General features: G+C 46.2%; 1 long non-coding RNA gene across 2 annotated transcripts; it reads left to right on the forward strand.

Moving 5' to 3' along the window:
- Positions 1-612: 612 nt before the first annotated feature.
- Positions 613-24,591, forward strand: LOC123614628 (uncharacterized). 2 transcript variants are annotated; one of them, XR_012499222.1, is made up of 4 exons: positions 613-719; positions 1,511-1,764; positions 2,028-3,576; positions 21,926-24,591. It is a non-coding gene; the product is annotated as an uncharacterized LOC123614628 (long non-coding RNA). The 2 variants fall into 2 exon arrangements; XR_012499221.1 differs by lacking the exon at positions 21,926-24,591 and adding an exon at positions 4,311-12,929.
- The last annotated feature ends 26 nt before the right edge of the window (positions 24,592-24,617 follow it).

Raw genomic sequence — 24,617 nt, forward strand, 5'->3', positions numbered from 1 at the left:
CTTCCTGCTTCTATCACTTTGTCACCAATATCTCCATCCCCAACATCACCAGGACCAATCTTCAAACCAACCCTATGAGACAGAAAGAATGATCTTTCCCGATGAGAAAACTGTGACTTAGAGGGTTTCAATTACTTGCCCGAGATCACCAGGCTCATAAATGATATGGACAAAATTCCAACCTGGGCCTGCCTACCTGCCAAGTCCCAAGCCTTAATCATTACCTAAACACTAGATTTTTTTTTTTTAACCCTACAGGCCCCACCAGCCTCTTGCCATGGCCTGCGTTCGAGATTTGGCCCCTCTCACCATCAGCCCCTCCACCCACCTAGCACTCACATCTCTCTAACTACATCTTTGGTTACCTGGATGCTGGACTTCCCCCGCAGACCCCTGGGGCTGCCTGTCGTGGCCCTCTCAGGCTCCTCACTCCTCATCCTACTCCATGTGGGATTTCTAATCCTTCCTTCCCCCTCCTTAGCAGCCACTTGTAGCTGAAGTCCCAGAATAACCTGTGCCCCAACATCTCGAGTTAAAAAAGCCTCAGGAGTCATTCTCTATATTAAGACAATGCTAGCCGTGCCTTCTGAAATACACCTCTTGCCTCATAACAAGAAGGTTTGTGGTACCTTCTTGAGTTGATCCGCCTGCCACTGGCACATTAGAGAGCTCATCCACTAAAGGCGGACTTACCCATGCGCCCTGGACAGCACCTGCAGGTAAGCCATGGAGCCCAGGACAGACAGACCGTCCCTTCTCTGGTTCCTGGGGTGCTTTCCTTCCGAACTCTGTCCCACCTGATTCCGTGATCTGATTTACAACCGCTACTGATCCCCCTGGACTCCAATCCTGCACTTGGGGATGGGCCGTGCCGTCTCTCCCTCTCGCTCTGTGCCTCGCGTAGCGCCGGGAAAGAACTCTGTGCCCTGCAACTGCTCATTTTGTTGCTCAGATGGCCTGCTTTGCCCCAGCCCAGTCTCTTTCTGGAGAGGGGTATTCAGACAGTTCATTTTTGGATGACAGAAAAAATAGAAAATTTCTTATTTCTGCCACCAACTAGCAAACACCTCTTGGACCCTCTCACCCTTGAATCAAATACCTGAGGTTCCGGCAAACCACAGGCATCTGACTTCCCAAACCACCATAAATTAAAGCGATTGTACAAAAAGGAAAAAAGTTGAAAGAAATTGATGTGCCCAGATGAAGTTATGTGTATTTCCCAATCCCTTTTTTCACTCTGTTGGTTTTCAAATAATACTTTCCACTTGTTTACTCCATATGGAGATGCTACGAAAGATATAAAAACCGTCTGTGATGTTGCAGAAAAAGGCTGGCTCCGAAAGTCCCAGATCTCAAAGCTGATGACTGTCAAGGGAAGGCCCAGGGTTCTCTGGAAGAGCAGAGAGCCGGCTGTGCAAGCAGGAGGCTGGTGCTGGCATCTTCGCTCTGATACTGCCTTCCTGAGTTGTCCTGGGTTCTGTCAGCATTCTTATTTACAAAATGCCTACAGGTCCTTTCCAGGATTATGATGTGAAGGAAAAGGTCGAATGCCGGGCTGCGTTCACAGCTCTCTGCTAGTGCAGACAGAAAGCGTGGGCAACAAACAGTCTTCCAGGTGGAGGCAGTGGGCGAAACCAGGTAGACACCTGTGAGCACGGTTTCTGGGAACTCTCGCGAGACTGTGGAGAGGTGGACTAAGGGGGGAGGGGGCTTGATGAACTGGCTCTTCTCTGGTTCCTCAGAAGCCAGTCCCCTGCAGGAGAGGTGAGTCACGTTCCTTCCCTTCCTTGCCATGTTACACCACTTCCAAGATGTTTACAGAGACTTCAAGGAGTGAACCGAGTTATTAAAAGAGTAGCAATTAGGGTGGCCCATCCCAGCAATTTAAAGTTTCCTGTCTAAGGAAGCATGTTTTGCCGGGGGGAGCGGGGGGAGGTTGGAGGGCTTGGTCAGGGAGAGGAGAGGGAGGATGCATTCTTGTCTACTGATTGGATCTCTCTCTCCATGATTTCCATTTCTGAATACAGAAACAGGAGGGGGTGCAGAAAGCATGCCTACAACCCCCGCTCCCTGGAGGACCCAGATGGTCCAGTCGTTGGTTGGGTCCCTTCCTCCAAGAAGTGTCTTCCGCTTCCCTCTTTGGGGAAATCCTCGTTCAGCTTTTAAAGCCTTTTGGCATCTTTTGCCTGCCTTCAAAAACTAAGCTTGTTGGAAGCAGCCTGATAAATCACTCTTCGCGTCTTGGCTGCCGCGGGACTTACAGAGAGAGGTTGCTGCGTGATTTACAGCTGCTGTCTGAGAGGGCTTTTCCAAAGGGCCAGCTCAGACTAGCGAGTCATCTCTGGCAAGATGAGCCTTTTTGTCTAGTTCAAACTGATGCGAAAGAGAAGAAATAGGACTGCTTTATCCAAAACTTGCTGGCCATCCCTGCCTCCAGCCAGCTGGAATCTCCAACTTCGTTTCTTCCTTGCAACTTGAGCTCAAGAAGTAAGCGTCCAGGAAAGTGGTTTGTCATGAGAGGCCGGCTGGAGGCCTGCTGGGGAGAGGAGAGCTTTCTTTTTCTGAACTGAAGTTACACAATGCTGGGCAGGCCCTCTGATGTGTGGTCATGGTTTCCCAGAACCCCAAGGGGCCCATCCAGGAAACCGCCCATGTTCCCTCCCCTGAGTGTCTGCTGCCTCCCGAGGGGATTTCATTTCCTTGATTGTTTTCCACAGTTGCTGGCGGAAGTCAGGTGCCCAGGACCAGCGTGAATGTGGGCTGCTTCCAAAATGCTTTGCTTGGTCCCAGCGGCGGGGTGAGGTGGGGAGACCCTGAGCCTCGTTTCTAGTTTATTCTTGTAGGTCAAGTTAATTGACCTCTTCCAGCACTAATTCTTCATCTCCAAGATCAGTATAAGAACTTCTGTGAGAATTTTTTTTTGATTCAACCTAAAATAGCTGGCATAAAGTAGGTAAACAAGTAAATCCAAATTAAAATATATGTGTTTGTATATATTTTAATTTTTGTTGCTTGCTTTCTGTTTTTTGTTTTGTTTTGATTTTTTTTTCCCCTGCTAACAGTTTTTCAGCCTACATTCCTATGGGAGCCCAAAAGGAATGCTTAAAAGACACGAGAGTTATAATTTAGTGCAAGTTTGCTAAAAATAACTTTTGTTAAGAGGAGATCTGACGAGATACTTTTAGCTACACACAACTCATCCAGTTAGGGTTAATGGAGAGCTTTTTAGGAGTGTACTTTGCTGCAGGACACAGATCATGAAGAATGAGTGAGTTTTTATCACGTAGAGAGAATATAGGTTTTTATCTCTGGGGTGAAAAATCTCCCTGGGGACGTTTACCACTGTAAGGGAAATGACAGGCCATTTGAAAAAGTAGAAAAATATGTTCACTTTTGCTTCCCAACAATGGAGTGTCTTCCTTCTGAGGAAACTAGGAACTCATTTTCTTCAGGAAATATGCTACATTTATTCTGAAAATATAGACCTGCCTCCCTCTCTGCGTTTTCTTACAACCCCTTGTCCACGTGAATACGCCAAGAGCAAACGCCTGAAGGACAGTTTTATTAAGCAGAAATGTAAGTTGTTCCTTTTTTCATTCCTTTCCTTTCTTTCCTTTCTTCCGTCCTCCCATGGGTCTGTGATTCTGTTAAGAGCATGTACGAATGTGCCTGATCTCCTGCTCATATTTAAACCTCATCCCAGAGATCTGCCTGGGATGCTTAGGCCTCTTGGCTTTAGAAATTTTGCTTTTTGAAAAAGAGGGAAGAGGCAAAGCTAGTTATTGTTCTTGCATCCTTCCATCTTCTCAGGCAACACCAGCCTGAGATTCCTCCATCGTGCCTCTGTGCTCCACACCTGCGCACGCGCACGCGCACACCCACACGCACACTCCTGGCTCACCTCCCAGGTAAGCGCGTGCCACCTGCTCTCCTCTTTCCTCTGGGAGGAGTTCTCCTGCTGTAGTGTCTGTGTGTATCACCTGGGGATCTTGTCTGATCACTAGATCCAGGGTAAGGACAGGGATTCTAAGTTTCTTACAAACTCCCAGCTGATGCTGGTGTCAGTGGTCTGTGGACCACACTTTGAGTACGGAGGGTGCAGGGGACAGAGCGCTAGATTGGAATTCGGGACTCGAGTGTATTCTTTTGAGTTTGTTACAAATTGCCTGTGTGACCTTAGGGCATCCTTTCTTATTTCTAGGTCTCTGGTTGCCCACTTAGAAATGGAGGGAGCTGGGCCAGCTACCTTCCAAGATCTTTTCTGATGTTGTTACTTGTTTGATTTGATTATGGATTCTTTCTGCTTCTAGTCCATCCAAGAACTCCACTCAAGAGCAAAGACCAAAGCAAGCCTCAAGCTTAGGGGGTGAAACACATTAAGGTGGGAACACATTAAGGGAAACAAAAGGCAGAGAGACCCCTTTTTCCATCACTGTGAGTCTCATCAACAGTGTGGTTGTATTAAAAACACTGATTAGTGTTCTAAGAAAATGTGAACATTGACCACGAAAGTCCCACTGCTTTCTCCTCCATCACCCTGGACTTTTGTAAGGATGAAATGAGATCATGCAAGGCGTCGATACTGAATGGATGATGTTTGATACTGTCATACTTTAAAATAGTATCCAGCCATTCAAAGAAGTGAGAACGGAATGGATTGACTTGGCAGGGATTTCCACAAAGTATTATTGACTGGAGAAGGAGAGGAGTAGACTGAGTGTGCATAGTATTATGCAGTCTTTGCAAAACGGTGCCATGTGTTCCAAATGCACGTGTGTACCTGTTCACAGTCCACCCTACTTAGAACTGCACACCAGGCCTCTCCACCCTTCCCACTCCGCCCGAGTGTTCCCACCCCACTGCTCCGCTTTATTAGTCCTCCCACCACGTGTCTTTGGACACACTGTTCACCGACTTCTGTGTTTATTGCCAACGTCCTCCCATCAGAATATAGAAGTTGCATGAGGTGTGGAATCTTCGTGGGGCTTTGTTTTTGTTGTTGTTGGTTTGTGTCTTCTTTTATCCATTCCTGCATCCTCAGCATTAGCATAATACTTGGTACACAATCGGTGCCTGTAAATGTATGTAAATCGGGCAACTACATGAGTTGAGTAAATGAATACGTATGAAAATGGAGGAAAGTATGGGAGGAATAACATGAGGTGAGAGGTACGAAGGGGCAGGGTTAAAGGAAAGAGGAAAAAACAAGCTGCATTAGCAACGGGATGGTGTTTATGCGTCCGTGAGCGTATCTGTGGTTGTGCTGCGTCACTCAGAACAAGGATGAGTAATGGACCCCCTCGGACATCAGGTAGACGTTCTGTCAACGTACTTCCTTCACCTCTTGGTTCCATGTGATCTCAGGATTTGAAAGGAGTGACTTAGTGGTGACACTGGTAACAGAATCCCTGTCCCTGCGCTGTCTCCCCCAGAGCCTACTGCCTGGAAGTCAAAGATGTGGCTTCTGGTCCGCATGTTGCCGCCATGAAGGCGTGTGGCTGGGGGCAACTCAGTTCCATGCCCTGGGCCTTTGTTTGCTCACCTTTGCAGTAGAGCCAGTGACACTGTTCTTAGTGCCGCCCAGGCTTTTGTGAAGACAGTGGAGACAGTACCGTCCTCCTGCTCTGAGCTCTTCTCCTCGGCCTCTGATCCACTTTCTGGCCCGTGCTGTGGTTACACACACACCTGGGGAGCTCACGTTCAGAGGAACGGGAGTCTACAAGCAATGACATCACTTGCCCGATCTGTCTGGGAAGAGTCTTCACAGGAAGGCTGGTGATGGCGTCTTATCCCTGAATTGTCAGCACCTAGCCAAGGGCCTGGGTCAGAGAAGGGGCCCAGACCTCTCTGCTAAGCCCTGGGAATGCACAGCCCAGTTACCCTCTGGGATCACCTCATTTCTCCAGAATTCAGGTAAATTTGGCTCAAACACCCAGTCTCATGACTTGGAACAGTCCGGACTCCTGCAGATAAATCTGAGAATTCTGGCCTTTCTTCCTACTGCTTACCCCTGTTTCTTCTCTGGTGTTTCATCTACTGTCTTGGTGCTACATGCCCCAAACTGAGTCCAAAATTCTACCCCTTAACTAATCCCCGTTAAAAAGTGAAAATCACTAGAGCTGAGGCTACCATGGAGCCAGTAAATGTTTCTGAAGATTTAGGTAGCCTCCTCTTGCCCGCATAACTTTGGAAATTCTTAAAGACACCACGTTTTCTGCTGGAAAGACTCCCAACTCCAGTGTTTCAGCCTTCAATTTTCTGGCTGTGTCTAGTTCACCGGGAAGTGTTCACTTCTTTGCCAGGTTCTTGTATCTCCCTGAACAATCTAGTAATTCCAGCAAATGAAATCTGTCCAGCCCCCAGCCATTTATACCAAATCACCAGGATGGTCTTTTCACAGTCATGTATTAACCTGAACAAAGTTCCAGACCCTTCCCATGGGACAACAGATATGGCACTACCCTTAATCCCTATGGATGGAGACAGACTTTGCATAACTAATATCGACCTGACATGTTACTTTAAGTACAATCAGAGAGATTAACACAAATAAAGGGCTATCTGTCTAAAGCAAACAAATATTAACCTCCGGGAGCAACATGCATTAGTGAGCGCATTGATGTGTCCAGTATTCACTGACTAGGCGTTTGCTGGGAACGTCCATTTCTGTGCTGTAGGCTGGTGACCCTGAGGTGACTTCACCTTCTGTTAGGAGAGAAGATATGCACCCAAATCCTTTTAGTATCAGTTAGAAACTGTTAATATCGTGGAGCAGAAGCAAAACGTGCTGTGGAGTTCAGCAGCGGAGGAACACCATTTTACAGACATGTCTACGCTGAGGCTGTGGGGGACGGCGCATCTGTCTGCTCGGGCCGCCGTGACAGAGCACTGCAGACTGCGTGACTTACACAACAGAAAGTTACCTCTTACAGTTCTGGAGGCCGGAAGTCCAAGATCAAGGTGCTGGCTGATTCAGTTCCTGGTGAGGACCCCGTTCATGGGCTTGTAGGTGGCCACCTGCTTGCTGTGGTCTCACCTGGTAGAAAGAGTTTGAACAAGCTCTCAGGTGTCTCCTCTTATAAGGACACTAACCTTATCAGATCAGGGCCCCATCCTTACAACCTCACTGAACCTTAATTACCTCCATAAAAACCTTATTTCCAAATATAGTCACATTGAGGGTGGGACCTTTAACATTTGAATTTGGGAACATTCGGTCTATAACAGTTGTTGTCTTGAAAAACTTCCTAAAAGGGTATTTGGTGGTAAAGGTATTTCAGGACAAAGGAAAAGGAAGAAAATTATGATAATAATGGAATAACACTTGCATCCTATGTTCCTGTGAGGACCCCAATGGACGCCACTTTCCAATTCCAACAACAGTATCGCTGGGTGAGCCTTATAGCCCTCATGTAACAGGCGAGAAAACTGAGGCTCTGAAGTGGCTTGTATAGCAGATCATTCCACTAGTTAATTGGTAGAGAGAAGGCTGAACTCGGGTTTAACTGTTATAAACTAGCACTGCCATGTTCGAAACTCTATAAAAATGTTCTTTGTGCAAATACTGAGCACAGCCACCTCCTAGGTTCCCGGGTGGACCCTGGAGCTTAACTTTTAGGAGCAGGGGACAAGCCAGGGCTCTTCTTGAGTCTTTCAACTGCCTTTTAATTGTTCAGGGTATGCAGAGTCAACAGACGTGAACCCCAAGTATCTCCCCTTAATTTTACTTTCACGCCAGCACAATAGGTGACAAAGCTTTCTCCTGGAGTCTAAATAGCTTTTCTTTTTTTTTTTTTTTGTCAGCCCACAGGCTTTTAAGCCAAATGTGCACTCCTAGAAGCAATTCCTCAGACTTGGTTGGGTGGAGGGAGACAGCTAAATGCTTCTCTACCATTTCTTATCTGACAAATTGGGTTTCCTATAAAAATAACGGGGGGGGGGGAATCCTAACAGTGATTCATTTCCTGTTTCTATACTTTTCTCAACTTTCTGAGGAGTAGTTAAGTTTCTTTTCTCCCTCCCTTCCTCTTATTCTTATTGTGCATTAAAATTCCACTTGAAGTCTCTAAGTGTGCCGGGGCCGGGGCCGCAGTGACAGGAGTCAGTGTTGGCGGGTGTATATTCCACAAATGGAACAGATGACATCATGTGTCCTTGAATCTTTTACTTGCTCTTCTGAGTTTCAATTTCTCCTTTGATAGCAGAGAGATAAACATACCTCCCTTACAAGATTGTTTTGGGGAAAGAAAAATGCATAAAAAACTGCCTAGCATGATAAACACAAAGTAGATACTCAAAAACTGGTCCTTAGTATTATAGTTTCCATAATGGCCCCTTCAAAATCTGAGCATCACTCGTCATGTATTTTATGGTTTAACGTTGATTCTCAGAAGGTAATACAGACATGCGTTGTTGAATCTGAAATTAGTGTATTTAGATTGGCTTGAACTTGGCTGTTCACAGCCTGTAAGTACTGACAGCAGGGGGATGGTTGGGCTCTTATTTCCTGGACACCACCACCACTCCGTAATATGCTGTCTCGCTCAGTCCTTCCATTAACGTCATGAAGTTACAGATGAAGAGATCAAGCTTTCCAGTCACACATCTAGCGGCTGCATCTTCAGGATTCCGACTGTGTTTGAGTCTAATTGCTTCTGTCTGACTCGAGAGCACACGCTCTTTGTATGACAGAGCGTTACTGTCAGCAAAGACTTCACTCTTTGGAAGAGCCCTATCATGCTTTGTGTGGAGGTGGGCTGACATGGGGTGGACGCCCTCCTCTAGGAGCCACAGACTTCACTCTCAGACCCAGCTCTGCTGCAAATGTGGTGGTGACCTTGGGAAGCCACTGAATTTCCCTCTCCTCTTCTGTAAAGGTAGGAGGTTGAACTAGATGACTTTCAAGATCTCTTCTAGCCCTAAGGTGAGGATGTTAGTTAGCTCATCCTTCAAGAGTATCCAGCTGCCAAAGCAAACATGTCAAGGCTCCAGGTGTCTTTAGTTTCAAAGAGTAAGAGCAAAGGAGGAGGAGGAGGAACACCCTCTGAGAGCCGGGGCTGTCCCTGCTCCGGCGCTGGTTGTCACCCATCACAGCCACCCGCCTCGAGGTGCTGTAATCCTCATCATAAGCCGGTTTCCTGAAAGTCAAAACCTGGGGATCATCTCACATCAAAGACAATTTTTAAAGGGGCTGGTGAAACAACACAAGCACTCTTCAAAGAAAAGGAATGACCTCGTCCTGGAAATCACCTCCTTCATTCGGTAAGACGTTTGCCAAGATGATTGGTCACGTGCAAGATATGATGAAGGTTAACGGGCAGATCCAGCTTGAGAAGTGTGTCTTGCATTATGAAGGTGATCGTGGTAGACTGGGGAAAACGAGGGGTTTGCAGTCAAATGGGTGTTGCTCTCCTGGCTTGCCCCCTTGCTAGCTGTGTAACCTTGGGGTAGGTCCATGGGCTTTTCTGAGACTCAGTTTACATATATGTATAGTAGAATTACAGATATCTCTCTTGCATGATTTAAAGTTAACTTACGTGAAGCTCTAGACAAAATGTGGCTCGATGAATATTAGGGCACACTGAGAAATAGAGTGAGTCTTTAGGGATTTTTATATGGTAATAATCCTCAGGATCCCATCTCCCTACATGATTTCAACCCTTCCCTCTGTAAACTTCCACCTTCAGCCTCCGCAGGACTTCTGGGGCTGGAAGGAGGCTAGCCCAGACTGTCACTTGGGAGAGCCTGAGCTGGAGCTCAGATTCTGAAACGTGAGTCTGGGATGCCTGGAGCCCTATGGAAGAGACTGGCTGTGAGCTGCGAACCCATGTAGTAAGGCAAGGCAGCTGTGCCATGATTAAAGACCAAAGATGCCAACACCGGAGAGGATGGAAGACATCTTGGATGCCAAAGGAGCAAAGCAAGGGAGATGAAGAAAAGGGATAAGAGGGTGAAAAAGTTTTAGTCAAAAGTCACTCTCCAGTGTGCTTATAATTTGAATAAAGTGTTATTTTATACCTCTTCTTCAAGGTGGTCATCGCTCACAGGTCAGACCACTTCCTTTCCTAATATTTGGTAATGCCTTTCTTCCCCAGTGACCTGCCCAGCCTTTTCTGTCAGAGAAGAACATGATGGAAGGGACTGTTTTAGTAAACTGTCCTAGTAGGAACTAGGCATTGCTTTTCTGCTGGGAACATGAATTTTAGGGATGGGAAGATGTGGTTCATGGTGGGAATGGGACTAAGCCTGAGAATATTCTGGAAAATGTAGTCCATTGTGCCCTGCAGTCACCTAAAAGGGACAGAAGTCTCTGAAAACAAATCAAGTTGATTTACGGAGTTATAGAAAAGAACAAAGGGAAAACAAGAGGTCCACTGGACTTAAGGAAAAGGAACATTTATGCTGTTCTGGGACTAACAATTTGCAAAGGAAGTTGTTGCAAATTAAATGTGGACAAGATTGAGTTAAAAAGGGATTTTTGTCCTAGGCAAATATGACTTGTAATGTTTCTATATTGCTGTTTTTGGAGTGAATACAATCAGATATGTCAGAGATAAGTTGAGTTAAACATGAGCAGGATCTTAATTTGATATGAGTCATTTTTCTTTGCTGATTGCATCTGATCTGCATGCTTCTGGGCATGGCTGAGTTCTGAGTTACAAGGGCTGGGTGGGTCTCTCTTGGTTTTCTCCCTTTTTCTCTGTGGAGCTCTAAATTTCAAAGGGGTATCTAAGAGGTGACATATGGCAGAGTCTCCAAGTCCCCCCACTCTCGGCTCAACCAGAAGGGCTCCATTTATATCTGTTCCATAGAAGAGGCTCCCACCTACAGTTTCATTGAGCAGGAGATTTAAAAATCACCACCCTAAATGGATTTTAGACAACACTGTTCAACAAAACCTTCTGTGATGATGGAAATCTTCTATCCTGTCTAAATAATCACCACCAGCCACACGTGGCTATGAAACACTTGAAATCTGGCTAGTATAAATGAGGAACTAAATCTGAATTGTGTTTAATTTTAATTAACTTAGATTGAAGCTGTCACATGTCTAGGGACTATGTACCAGTCCGTTCATCCCTAAGGAGTGCTGATGACTGAGTTGATTTTGCTTTGACTCTGCAGCCAGAGTCAACAGCATGTCACCCAAGGCAAGGAGGTGTCGAACAGCACAGTGTGTAGGGAGGAAGTGCACGTATCTCAGTAGGGCTGGGCCAAAGGGTGTAATGATGTCTGTAGACAGGGAAAAAGGTAGACAAGAGCTTTGGGCCAGGTCCTTGAAATTAAGGCTTTACCTACTAAGCCAAAGAGGAGTATCCAGTCAAGGCTTTGTCTGCTGTTTAGCTGTGGGAGAGGGCTGCCTGAAGTGAGCTATGGCCTGTGGCAGAAAGATTAAACAGGGAGGGAGCTGAAGGCAAGGGCACCCCACTCTCTGTCTCTCTTTCTACTCCGTAGCCTCTTGTTACTTCTCTACCTTGGCCAAATCAAATAGGGGGTCCAGAAGTAAGGGGTTCTGGTCACTGCAGTCCCTAGAATCCAGCTTCCTGGGCTACAGAGCCTGATGGAGAGGGGTGAGGAGTGGCCCTAGAGGGGCCCGGAGTGAACACACAGCCCATGGGCCGCACAGCAGAAAGATGGAGAACACAGACCAGAAAATCGGGGTGTCCACTCAAACTTGGATAGAAGAGGTCTAATTCTTCTTTCAATTACACTTCATTAAAGTGGAATGGTAAAGCTGGAAGTCAGATGACATGGGGTAAAGGAACGATTTTTAGGGATGCAAGAGATGAACTTAAATTGCCTTTTCAAGCAAAAATGGGGCAGATTATATTCTTCAAAGATGGTTGTAACCACGTCTCCCATTCTGCATGCCCTTCTTACAGTGTGACTATGACCCTCTTCCCGTCTGAGAGGTAGAGTCTGTTTCCTACTCTTGAATCAAAGCAGGTTTCCAACCATGGTGGAATGATGCCCAGTGACCTCTGCAGTGGGATCACAAAATACCATTCAGCTTCCACGTGGCTCTTCTGGGATTTTTGCTCTTGGAACCCAGCTGTCATATAAAAGGAAGCCTAATCTTGTCCATATGGAGACACAATGTGGAGCGGCCACATGGAACAGCCCCAGTTGATACCCACGCTGGTTCCAGCCAACCCCAGCCTCAACCAGTGGACATATGGGTAGAGAAACCTCAAGGTGACTCCAGTTCCCCAGGCATGGAGTCACACTCTCTGTTCCCCTCCCACTACCATTCAACTTTTTCCAGCTAAACCCCCAGATTTTGTAGAACAGAGATAAATCCTCCCAACTCCGCCCTGTATGAGCTGACTCACAGACTCCAGGAACATCACAAAATGATTTTTTTTTTTTGAGACCATTGCAGTTTGGGATAATCTGTTACATGGCCAAAGTGACTAGAACATTAATTATATTTAGAATAACTGAGGGAAGGTCACTTTAAGGAAAATCTTTTTGGCAGAAGGATGTCCAACTCATTCCTGAAGATCTTCTCCTGACTCTTTAAGTTGCCAGCAAGGAAGAATGAGCAGGTTGCAGAGGCAGGAATGGGGGTGAGAAAGGGAGAGGAGCATGGACTTGGAGAAGGTAGGGAGTCCCTGGTTGTTCTGCAAGGAAAAGGGGTACTTTCCCCTCCCAGCAAACGGGAGGGACAAGAGCAAGCAAGAAGGCACAACGGGAAGAAGAGAAAACGCCTCTTGGAAATTGGTACAGCCTTGTGATCAAGAAGTCTAGCTTTGTATGGAGCAAAGCTTAGTTTGGATCCTGCCTGACAAAAGCCAAGTTACCTCTGGGCCTCCATGTTCTCATCTGGAAAATTGGTGTAATAAAACATGTCACATCGTGTATTGTGATGATTCATACATGTGAAAGTGTTTTATAAATCATAAAGGGTTGTCCATGAATGGTTCTCAATAAGCCTACAACCGTGAGCTCTGGCACTTTGTATAAACGGTGCAGAATGAGTATCTCAGTTAGTATTGCTGTACAGGATAGAGACTGCTTAGGTTGCAAACTCTTGTAATAAACCAGTCTCTCCCATGGCTTAGCACTACATAAATAGCTAAGGGGAGGGGGTTTAATCCATCCTTCCAACCCACTTTTTCAAAAATCTCATTAAGAATGATCTCTCAAGGAGCCAGTTTAAAAACTTCAGAGTGCCTTGAAGATAACTGAGCAGTCAGCTAACGTCAGCTAACGCATCTGACGCACTTGTTCATGCAAGTGATGAGTGGAAACAAACACAATTTGTTTGTGTGAATGGAGTGGGCTTGTTTTCCCTGCAGTGTGATTCACCAAATTCCTGAGCTAGTCAAATTGGAAGAATAGAAATGTGAGGTTTGGGATGACTTTGGGTTGTGTTCGGTAAAACAAAACAAATCTGTGCAGGTATAATTTTATATAATTTTTCTGAAACCTGAGGGGGGACATGCTTCATTTTTTTTTTCTATTTATTTTAAATAAGTGGCTTTTGAAACTGGCGTGGTTTGGTCTATGAACACAGAGAAGGGATGGCCCACTTTCCTTCTATGCCTCCGCCCACCCAGCCTCTAAATCAGTGTGAGCGCGTCTCTGCCATGCACGTGGGCGGCAACTCGTTCTTGGTTCAAGGAAAGAAAGAAGCCCAGGCGAATAGAGGGGCTGCTTAGCAAGTTGCAGGACTTGAAGTCTTGCATTTTTAATAACCCCCAAAAATGTAACAAAGCCAATTATTGTTAAGATAGAATAGAGTCCATCACCCTTGGTTATTGTCACATGGTGCTCGTCACCCACTGCAAACTCGGTAGTCGTTTTGTGAAAAATCTCAGTTTCCAACAGGGATCTCCAGCGAGGTCAGTGGCAATGTTTTAGCACATCAGTTTTGACTTGCTCGATAGCATGTGCTCATCTGACCTCTGCCATGAATTTAGAAATTAGAGTGCTTAATAATGCATATTATCAAGGGTAGAGAAGAATCATCTGATAATAAAGATTGGCAAAATATTTTAAAAACACTTTAAAAATTGCAACTATTGGATATTTTTGTGAGGCATCAATGGGAGAAAAGCAGGAACCCTAACTCAGTTTGGATGTTTGATATGTTCTCTTTGAACCTGATTTACTCAACTTTCATTTCATTCTGCACCATGTGTTGTGCTGTGAAGTACTCTTTACCTACCACTATTAAACTGATTCTGTGGTGATATTCCTTTCTATGCTAGTATTTGGGGTCGCTGGGGACAATTGGAAGCCACCACAAAGAGACAAGGTGAAAATCAGTGAGCTGCAGTGTTCCCACGCATGATTTATATTTATAGATATTGGAAGTGAGCTGAGTCATCCAGAGATGCAGGAAGTACTGAGGGTCTAGGACACAGGGACAATAGTATCCCTGTCTTGGATGCTGTTTCCTTTGCCTTCTTTCCTGGCCTGGGAAAGCAGAAATCTCATCCTTTGACCTGCAAACTTCATAAAAATATTCCTTGGGAAACATCAGGAATCGTGAAGACAAAGTCAATCATTAGGTCTGTCTTGGTGTCTGAACATGTGCTCAACTAGGTTCACTGGCCAGCTATGGAGGTATATGAACAAACGCATCAGTATCTTTAAGAACTGCATTTATTGAACATCTATTATGTGCTTGAATCTACTGCATTCATTCATAGGCTTGTATCAGATGGAATTTCAAAGAGATTTACTTGATATGAATATTTTGTCAAGTGAGAAACTCTTCCAAAACGAGGAGACTTCAAACCCCAAAGTGGCATGAAGCTCAGAAGTGTATCATTATAGGATGGCTTATAAAGGGGGAATGAGGAAGTTAGCCTTTTCTATGATTTTACCATGACATGGGGATTTCCAGATGGTAGAGGACTGGCTAAAAGATTATTTTATGCCATTTTAGGAGACAGCGTAGGTTTCATTTACAATTATTAGAGGCATTTAGAAGACATAACCTAAGTAAAATATTGTTTACATCCATGAAATGACCTAGATTAAATTTTGCTTATGTGGCTTGACTAGTTTTATCTGCTCAAGGGAATCCTCAAGTCGTCACCATTTTATTTGATTTTAACACCTATCTGATTGATCTCTATGCGTATGTAAAAATCAAATTAACTGACTGGCTAATCTTCACGCATTTATGCCTTGGCAAACTTTACATACATAGTGTCTTGGGCAGACTAATGGCTCCCAAAGTGTCCACAGTCTAACCCTTGGAGTCTGTGAAGATGTTGCATTCCATGGTAAAAGAGACTTTGCAGATATGATTAAGGTTTTTGAATTCAAGAGAGGCAGATGATCCTGGATTATCTGGGTAGACCCGATCAAATTATAGTATACCTTAAAACAGATAACTTTCTCATGTTGGAGTCAAAGAGATGCAGCTGCAGAAGTCAGAGGGATTCAAAGCATGAGATGGACTTGATTCACCATTGTTGGAGGTGGACCACATGGAACGTATGAGCAGAAAGGCATGTGACCTCTAGGAGGAAGAAGCTGGGAATCCCAGCCCTACAATTGCAATAGCCCAGTTCAGTCAATAACCAGAGTGACCTCGGAAGCAGTGTTTTTCCCCAGAAAACGGAGCCTGAACACCTTGATTTTGGCCTTGTGAGACTCTACGCGGAGAAGAGAAACCACCTTGTATCTCGACTTCTGACAGTTCTCACAGAGCTGCGAGTTAATAGATGGGTATTGTTTTAAGCTGCTAAATTTGAGTAATTTGTTATGGCAGCAATAGAAAATTAATGCATACAGTTTGAGATTTGAGTTGAGTCGTGGATATACATATATAAATGTCTCCACTTTTCTGCATTAAAATGCAGCCAATGAGACATCCACAGAATCTTTTCTAATTTTCTCCCAGTAATATAATTCTAAGATTCCATTTTACCATTATGTAATTTTAGCTCAAAAAACCCAAAGGCTGCAATTACTGAGGAGGGCTAATAAGATGCCTAATGCATGCTACCTGAAGAAAATTGGACATGTTAATTTTCATGGAGAATCTCCAGTGAATTCCCCAAGAAATTTCATTTTCTAGCACTTTTCGGCTCAAAGCAATTTTCAGTTTGGGGATCTGCAGCTGGTGCAATCAATTATATGATGGCTAGACCATCATTTTTCAATGAAGAGTCCACCCCTGCTTCACTGGCAGTGGGATTTAAGGAACCCAAGACATGTTGTCTTTCTGGATAAATAGTCGTCCGTTACTGCGTTGAAACAATGCCATTGACTAGTACTTCTGTCTACTTTAGAGCTGCCTCCCCTCTGCCTTGGCTTCTCCCATGCTGTCTTCTGATGAAAGTATTTGTGTATGTGGTTTACCCCTTCTTCTACATCCTATGTTGCTTGGTAGCAGAAAGTGAATCTCCCACATATTCATATTTCTGCAAGAGCCTAGAATCTGGCCTTTTAATAAATGCAAGACAATTTGTATAAAGATTGAAGGCTTTGCAAACTCAGTCATCTAGTTCCCCTAGTACATGCCTGAGGCTTTGCTAGTTTCTAGGGAGGCATTAACGAATCAGATCTATGTTTTCCACCCTCAAGGCACGCACAGGTTAATGGTGGTAGAGATGTACAAACAAAACTTTGCAACACAATGTGAGAAACATTATAATGGGTGAATATGCGGAGTACGAGCAGCACAAAGAGGAAAGAACTGGTACCTTCCGCGGGGAGGAGGGATGTCAAGGGTTTGCAGCAGAAGCAAAGTTCAAGCATCATCTTAAAGGATGCGAAGGTGGGATCCAGGGAAGAGATGGGCTTGCTCTCTGAGGCGTTAGGGTGGACACAGGGAAGTGGTAGAAGATGAGGGTGGAGAAACAGAAAACAAGATATGAATGGCCGGTGTGCTAAGGGATTTCACGCTGAGGAGGGTGATATGGGATCAATGAGGCCATTCTACACGTTGGCATTGAGATGGTCTGATCTGACTGGCCCTACAGGGAGGATGTAAGGGGAGCCAGAGTCGGGCATGAGAGCCTTCTGGCAGCTACTGTCATTCTAAGGGCAGAACAGAAGCTGAAAGCTGGGTGGTGGCTACCAGGCTGAAAAGGAGTGGGTAGCCTTTAAAAGAGATGTGGTATGAAGACTCTAGACATGTAGTTGAAAATCACCAGCAAACTATGACATTTTCAGGGGGAAAATACAATTAAGCGTGTTGTTCGGTGACACAAAATAAAGATGCCGGGGGAAACAGCGGTTGTCTTTGCTGAAAGCAGCTCAGCTAATCGAAACCGCTTGGTGATGGAAATAAGCCAACTCTGTCTGTCTCTTGTACAAACAAACAGACAAACAAAAGCCCAGCCTGTTTCACCTGAGTTTCTCTGAGCCAACAGAAGCGAATGCAGTAACTGAAAGCACTAGGGACCCGAGACAATAGGTGTGGATTGCAAATTAGCTCAGATGTCTCCACTGAAAGGAGTTTCTTGCACCACCAGCACCAGGAACTTGCTCTTGAGGTCAGAGTGAACTTCAGTTTGGACAGAAACACATAGTATCTGAACATGATCGCTTCACGGGTGTTTTTACAGCCAAGTTGGAGACCAAGACGGGATATCTAAAAATTGCATCAAAGCAGGTGAATAAAAACAGGAAAAGCAATGGCACATCAGGTCAGGTCAAGTCAGACCCCCATGTGTGACAGCAGCTCTGTGAACTCCCGGGGAGGTGGATGGGCGGGCCGGGCCTTCCTGGCACTCCACCTTTCACGGCAAGTGATCTGGATCAGCGAATAGGACATAGCAGAGAAGGGTGGCCCACTTACCCAGAAGGTTCTCTTTGGCTACTACAATTCATAATACACCAGTTCAATCCCTAAATATCTCTAGAATGAGAGAAAAAGAAGAGATGTTTATATAAATAAAACTATCACTCCTGCCTAGAGAGGACGGAAACACCTTCAGTCCCATTTAAATGAATAAATGAGTAAATGAGTGAATTCCAAGCTATTAACCATCGTTGCAACTTAATTACTCATAAAAATCCCCCCCAAAAGTCTTGATTTTTTTCTTCATTCATTTTTTTAAATTATATCAAATTTCATAGTGTATAGAACGTGTCCAGCTGGGAAACACGTTACAACTCTCTTTCTTGACATTTCAAGGTTCCTTAGAATAATTGTTTAAAAAAATCACAAAAATCAAGACGTGGGAAAGGCCTCAATCATTGTCTAACTAGAAAAATAAACAGCATTCTAGTTATTTCAAAAAGAGGGAATTTAATATAGAGAATTAGTTACAAAAGTAATAGAACTAAAGAGACACAATTTGGGAAGGTTAGAGAAAGAACTTTTAAAACTAAACAGTAAGAAAACAAACCAACAAAAAAGCCTTTTGCCAAGTGGGCGGGAGTTATGTCACCAAAATGGCAATGTAGGCGACCCCAGCCTCTGTCCTCCCGCAAAGGTGAACCATTAGACAGCTGTCTGGGAACAGCAGCCCTGGGAGAGTCCTGGAACCCAGTTAACTACCTTCAGCAACACAGTAAAACAAAACGTTAAGAATAAGCACACGAAAACAGAAGGAGGGCAGTCTCATTTTGCCTGCCTCATCCCATCCCTGACGCCGAAACGTCTCAGCACCAAGAGGGAACTTCCCGATAGAAAGAATTCCCCCCACCAGGAAGGCAAGTGTAGGATGTGGGGCTCCACACAAAGGTCCCACTTCCAGCAGCAGCCACGCCGTGGGAGCGATCAAGATTCGCAGTGACCTGCTCTGCCACAGACCCAGCAGATTTTGCCACCGAGGAAACCAGCGGCCAGCAAAGCCACTGCAGACCCCCTGCAGGTTTCACCAGCCTTCACGCCACAGGTGTCGGCATTCTCTGACGCCAGCTGCCTGGGTCCTTCCCAGCTCCCTCTGTGCTCAGCACCGCTGATCATCAGGAAAATGCAAATGAAAACCATGAGGAGATACCATCTCACTCCATCAAAAGATCACCAAAAATGACCAGCATTGGCAAGGTTGTGGTCTACTGGTAGGATGGTAGATCGGGGATCCAATGTGCAGCATGGTGACTAGCGTCAATAACACTGTATTTTACACTTGAAAGCTGCTAAGAGAATAGATCTGACGTTTTCTCGCCACAAAAGTAGATGGTAATTATGTGACATGACGGAGCATTAGCTAATACTTGGGTGGGCATCATTTTGCAATATATAAGTGTATTATATCAACATATTGTGCCCTTTACCCAATGCTATGTGTGAATTAATAAAGCTGGAAAAATTAAAAAAAACAAAAAGTGGTGAAAAGTATGAGCGGTTACCTCGCTGGGGAAGATAGATCGATGGAAAATAAGCATATGGAAAGATGCTCAAGATCTTATGTTACCAGGAAAATGCAAATTAAAACAACAGCAAGATATCACCATACACTTATTAGAATGGCCAAAATCTGGATCACTGGTGATACCAATTCTGGCGAGGATGTTGAGAAACATGAAAGCTCACTCCTTGTTGCTGGGGATGCAAGTGGCCCAGCCACTTTGGAAGACCGTTTGTCAGTTTCTCACAAAACTAAATATAGTTTCATCTTAAGATCAAGCAACCCCACTCCTTGGCATTTACCCAAAGGAGCTGAAAACGTTAGTCAACACAAAAACCTGCACACGATTGTTTAGAGCAGCGTTATTCATAATTGCCAAAACTTGGAAGTGATAAAGATGTGCTTCAGCAGGTAGGTGGATAAATAAACCGTGGTACATTCAGACATTGGAATATTACTCAGTGCTAAAAAGAAATGAGCTATCCAAGCCACCAAGAGACACAAAGGAACCTTAAATGTATATTACTACGCAAAAGAAACCAACCTGAAGAGGCTACAGGGTGGTATAGGATTCCAACTGAGGAAAAGCAAAACAAGGATGACCATAAGAAGATCAGTGGTCGCCAGGGTTTGGGGTGGAGGGGGAATGGCAGGTGGACCCCAGGATTTTTTGGGCAGTAAAACTTCTTGTGCTGTAGGGCACTGTAAATCGGATGCGTGCCTTATACAGCTGGGAAACTCACAGAACGCACAACACCAAGAGTGAACTGCAGTGTGAGCTATAGGTTTTGAGCAGTAGTGATGTGTCAGCGTAGATTATGGATTGTAACAAAGGTACCACTGTGGTGCGGGTTGTTGAAGCTGGGGCGCCTGTGTGGGGTCAGCAGGTACAAGGAATATCTCTGTACTTTCTGCTCAATTTTCCTGTGAACCTAGAACTGCCTTAAAAATGTCTCTTTTAATTAAAAAAAAAAAAAAGAGGGGAGAGCTTACCCAGGGTTAATAATTTTAGGAAGATGCTACCATCCTTGGGGCTGTAAAAGCGAAATATAGGAGGAGGCAGAATACTTTACCCAGAGCCCACGGTCGCTGAGGCGTTCATTCACTGGCTGCTCTGACTGCAGCCACTGCCGGTGCCTCCACCAGCAAAGACGCCGCCTGGGGTGGGTGGGTGGGGAACCGGCTGCCTGCCCTCTGCCTTCCGGTCTTCCCACAGTGCCCCCCACTGGCAGGAGCTACAGGAAAACCAGCTGGGCCAGGTGTCTAGGGGTAGTGCCCTCTGCAGTGCGGAGGGGAGCGTAGGGACCCTTCAGACCGCCCACAAATCATCAGCCAGTGACTTAGAGAAAGACTCTAAGTGTCTCTGTCAGTCTTCACGTCTTGTAGATTCAGATCAAAAACAATCCATTTAAACAAGATTGGAGCTGCTGCCACTACCTGAGGGCCCGTGCCAAGTGCCCGGCCAGCTGTTTTGTATTCGTTATCTCAAATACATCTAACAACACAGCAACACACCCATTATATAAAAATACCCATTTTTATAAAAGTGAAAAATACCCATTATATAGCAAACCGTACTCAGAGCCATCAAGTCGCTTTTCCAAGCTCAAATAGGTCTTCAGTGGCAAAGTAGACAGTCAATCTCTGTTTCACCTGCCATCAGGTTCTGTGCTGGTTTTATAACACTGGTAGCTTTTGCCTAATCAGAAAGTGAATGCTTGTTTTTGTTTTTCTTTTAATTTCCTAAAGTCATCACAAGAATGGTTCACCCTAAAAGGCGTAAATGAACACAAGCAGAATCGAGGCTGCGGAAGCGCATTCTTGAGTCCAATTATTTCCTCCCTCCTCCCTCCTCCCCTGGTGGCATTAACCTAACCTCACTATTTTCTCCTCTATCCATGATTGAGGGAGTAGGTGTTAAAAAATCCGATTCAAAGAAATGAAGATAAATTAGCCCAGGCCTGGCTGATTGCTGTTAGCATCACTGCCGTCTCCACTCTGGCCGGACCGCGGACCCTGGGCCAAGTGTGTAAAGGCCCCCAGACCTACGAAAGTATGGGCTCTTTGCTGCGCCAGGTTCATAGTCCTCCCTACGGGGGAGTGTGGGCACACCTTCCTGCGCAGACAAATACGACACTAAAGGAACAGAGGAGGGGCACCGGGTGTGTTGGAGAGTCCCCTAGTTCTGTGCCCGAGGACGCAGCACGCAGCTCAAAGACTCAGTGAGAGTGTGTGGAGACGCCTTGCCACTAAGGAGCGAAGGCCGCCGTGTGGCGTCCTGCAGGGGTGGGCACTTGGGCGTGCATGTGCTTGTGCGGCACGAGGACGAGAAGGGCCGAGTGGGCCGTGTGAATGGTGCATTATAGTGGGCTATTGTGCCTGCTTCGAAGGAGGCCAGGAATGAAAGCAATGCATATAATGCATGAGCGAAGGCCCTGATTAAAAAGGGGGGAGTGTTTGCGTTGCACGTGGGTGAGAGAAGCATGGGCCTTTTCCTTTCGCGTACCAATCCACCACTGTCACTGGGGGAGGCTGGTTTGCCTGAGAACTTTGGGTTTTTGTCCCCTTTTAGTCTCAGTGTCCCTATCTGGCAAAGGCAATATGTGTTGTGTTTGTTGCATTTAATGTATCCAAACTTACTCATCTCTTTCTAGCTCTAAAGTCCTGGGAGGTGGTCATTAAGTTGAGCAGAACATCTTTCCTGTCCTCACGGAGCTTACAATTTAGAAGTGGAGAAAAAGAAGATAAGCTCAAAGACTCTGATGCAAAAATAAACACATACATACATACCTAAATCCATAAATAAAGTTACTTAAAAGCGAGGATGCCAGAAGAGGTGGAGGGGAAAGGAAACCACCGTGTATTAAGAGCTTTGATGTTTTAGGGACTTTATATAGGTTGTTCCATTTAAACCACACGGCATCCACGGAAGTACGCAGTGCTAGTCACACTTCGCAAAGAGGACGTGCAGTTCCGAGAAGCAAAGTGACTTGTCCAACGTCGCACAGTCAGGACCCACCAGGTCTCAGCCTGAGGGAAGGTCTTCTGACTCCCACATCCTGAACCACGCTTCTTCAGCGGAGGGTTTGACAGAGTGCTGCAAGACTCAGTAAACGACAGCCATCCCGGCTGGATGGAGAAGACGGTTGGGAAAGGGACCAGGACAGCTCTGGCTTTGAAGACACTGGACCAGGTTTGAGGTACAAGGTGGCTGGGTCATCGGGGGAGGGACTTTCCGAGGAGAAGCAGAAGCAAGATGAGCGAAGAAGCAAAACTGACAAGGCTCACCCCGGCGGCCCCTGCAGAGCACGTGGTCCGAGCAGTGGCAGGGCCGGGGCCCACAGAGCGCGCGCCCCGGGCAGGCCGGCGGTGGGCGGCAGGGCGGGTTAGGTCCCCACGGGCTGCGAGGGGAGATCCCAGAAGCCAAGGGGCTGGCTGAGCTTCATCTACTGACATGCGTTCCCTTGTTTTCTGTGTGGCTTCCACTTGTATTTCTCCTCTGTTTTTGCTATTCTGAGCCCATGGTTTTGGAAGTGAAGGGCTCCAGAGATGAACAAATGATGCAGCTTGTTATTTTGATAGAACATAACTTAAAATCTAAATGACTGGGCTCTCCTGTTCCTGACTTGGGTTGGATATTGCAAATGAGAGGAATCACAGCAACACCCCTCCAACGCCAAACGGTGTCTGTGCAGAGCCGGGCCAGGATGCTTGCCCCAGACAACACGGGCCATTGACAGCAGAGCCTGTTAGGGAGCCCAGGGCTCCTAAAAACAGACCCAACATACTATGAGGTTCCTTCCTGACCTCCCTTGTAAACTGGAGGAATGAAGCTCTTTCCATCCTGAAGTGGGCACTGCTTTGCTTTGTGTATGGCCCTCTGCTCTGCAAACTGGAGGTGCCTTTCGAGAGCAGAAAGAATCAAAGGGAGGAGCGTCTTTCCGTGTGGCAGGCATGCCCTCTGACAGGGAGGCTTTTGTTTCTCAGCTGCTGTGATCAAGCAGCAGACGGGGATGGTGGGCCCGTAGCTGGCCAGTGCGACAGAGATTGTTCTGTCTCCGGGTAGGAGCAAGGCTTCCGGGAGCCGCCAGTTGGCATCGCGACAGCTGCCGATGGCAAAAGCATCGGGAACAGCATGTCGGGAAATTCCTGATGCAGCTCCCGTGAGCGGGTCCCCGCACAGACAACGCCAGGAACGTTGCAGCAAATCGCTCTTTGTAGTTCCTCCCTCTATAACCAGATGCAGGCTTTTAGACAGTTCTTGCAAATGAACACCTTGTGCAACACATTTATTTGGGTGGAGGGACAGATGGGGGCGCAGTAGCCTACTGCAGTTGATACAATATGGGATCGGAAGTCACAGAATCGCAGTTTAAGCAAAAGGCAATTTAATGATAAAGATTTTGAGCCTGGTGCTTATTAAATGTGCCAGGTTGCCACACATACAGATGGAGGCGTTGCCTTTGAAATGATTTTCCAGGGAAACCGTGGCTGGAACATTTGCACACGCCTCCTCTGCCCACACCCCCTCAGTGCCCTGCCGGGACCCCCACAGGGGAAACTTGCCCTCCGTTCACGCGGCAGTGCCCAGGGTCTCCTCTGCTCTGGCCAACCGCTTTTCCTGACAGTCCTGCCTCCTGATAACTCTGAAGCTTTCTGCAAAAGCCAAATCCACGTCAGGGGACGAGGATGGGTGGTGATTTCCTCTGAAGGGAGAAGCAAGATGGTTTCAGGGTTTGAGATGTGTTTTTCAAACAAGAATTCCAGCTGGTATGCGCTGATTTACTTGTCCGCTGGTCCATGCATTCAAATGCAGTTACGGTGTCCCTCCATGTGGCAGGGGCTGTGCCAGGCGGCACTGAGGTCCTGAGGACACGCTGGGGACTCAAAGCCAACAAGGTTTCTGCCCTGATTACATGAGAGGAGGGAGTACGAGTAACTCAAATGAACACGGAGGTTCAAATCATGTAAGCGATGTGAAGGGTACTATGGGGGAGACCAGAATCTAGATGAGGGGGAAGAGAGCTGCTCCGACCAAGGGTGATGCATCCAGCAAGGCTGCATGGGACTTGGGCCACGGACCAGTCTGGGAGCAGCCCTGCAGCCCTGCATCGAGGGAACAGTGTGGCTGAAAGCCAGGGACGGAGAGGGCCTTGCTCTGCTCAGCGCCCCGGAGGAGCGAGGGGGCACGCTGGGTGACAGTAATCTGAGGAAGACCCTGTGAATGCTTTTGAATTTTATCTTAGATGCAAAGTTTTGAATCAGAGGAGTGGTACAATCACATTGCTGTTTGAAGAGGGTTTTCCCTGATGCGGGGGTGTGGGTGGACCTTGTGCTGGAGGAGGG

This window comes from Camelus bactrianus, chromosome 15 (assembly GCF_048773025.1).
Source record: "Camelus bactrianus isolate YW-2024 breed Bactrian camel chromosome 15, ASM4877302v1, whole genome shotgun sequence".
Lineage (NCBI taxonomy): Eukaryota > Metazoa > Chordata > Mammalia > Artiodactyla > Camelidae > Camelus > Camelus bactrianus.